At 44.1% G+C, this 1276-nt stretch overlaps 1 non-coding gene across 1 annotated transcript; it reads left to right on the plus strand.

Annotated features, from left to right (window-relative positions):
* The first annotated feature begins 422 nt into the window (after positions 1–422).
* Positions 423–529, plus strand: LOC121145953. Its single transcript, XR_005882114.1, has one exon. It is a non-coding gene; the product is annotated as a U6 spliceosomal RNA (small nuclear RNA).
* The last annotated feature ends 747 nt before the right edge of the window (positions 530–1276 follow it).

A 1276-nucleotide genomic window follows, 5' to 3' on the forward strand; every position in this document is an offset into this window, starting at 1 on the left:
GGTGAGCACCTTCCCTTAGCTGCCCCCCACATCTCTGCATCTCTGTGCAGCTTCTCAATTGTGTTTCTCCAGGAGAACTGTGGTGTGCTGGACACACAGGTGACTGAAAGTCATTATTTTGCAACTCATAATGTTTTCATAACAATTGTCATCATGTAACCCATCAATTATTTTGTAATAATCTTTGGAAAATACCTTTGGTGTGCTTCATGGTTTATAAAGGAAATGATTCATTGTTATTCCGTGATTCACCATGTGAGGGAAGTACTAGGGGTTTATGCTCCAAGCTTACAAATACCACCTGGATGTAGGAAGAAATGTCTGGGGGTGAGACCGCTAAGACAGAGTAATTCCAGCAAGGCGCTAATATTAAAGTAGTTTTAAAAAAGAAAGTCCCCCCTTTTTAAAAATTGAATTACTTAGCACTCACTTCAGCAGCACATATACTAACATTGGAACGACACAGAGAAGACTAGCATGGCCCCTGCGCGAGGATGAAACGCAAATTCATGAAGCGTTCCGTATTTTTCTAGCATCACGTTGATACATTTGTTATATGTTCATTAACTTCATATGGATGAAGGCTCACTGTTTTTTTCTCCACGTGGTGGACTGAACTAAAGGGGATGCATTATGGAAATGTGGTAAAAATGAATGTTTAAAGGTGGAATCAGAAGTATGTTCTCATGCATGCACTACAAGGATGGACTCAACAAAATGACCGACTGTCTCCTACATTGTTGGGCGACCCCTCAGTGGCAGCATGATGGACTGTGAAAATTCATGAAAGACACCCATTGTGAGACTGGAGGGGAGAACAGAGAGCGGGGAGGGGACTAGGGGAGGGAAAGGGAGACCTCAGTGCCAGTCAAACTATGCCATAAAACAATAAAAAAGTAGAACTATTTATTTGAAAATCAGTTATATAGAGAGAGGTAGAGAAAGAGAGATATCTTCCAACCATTGGATCACTCTCCAAATAGCGATGATGACAGTCCAAAGCCAGGAGCCAGGGGCTTCTTCCAGGTCTCCCACATGGGGGCCCAAGGACTTGAGCCATTCTCTACTGCTTTCCCAGGCCTTTAGCAGGGAGTTGAATCAGAAATGGAGCCACTAGGGCTTGAACTGACATCTATATTGGATGCCAGTGCTACAGACAGCAGCTTTACTCACTACACTACTCACTACAAGGCTGCCCCGAACTTGCTTGCCTGCTTGTTTGTTCCCTTCCTTCCTCACTCTCTCCCTGCCTCCTTCCCTCCCTCCTTCCCTCTCT

Source organism: Ochotona curzoniae, unplaced genomic scaffold, assembly GCF_017591425.1.
Source record: "Ochotona curzoniae isolate NIBS_2020 unplaced genomic scaffold, NIBS_Ocur_1.0 scaffold_3835, whole genome shotgun sequence".
In the NCBI taxonomy this organism is placed as follows: domain Eukaryota; kingdom Metazoa; phylum Chordata; class Mammalia; order Lagomorpha; family Ochotonidae; genus Ochotona; species Ochotona curzoniae.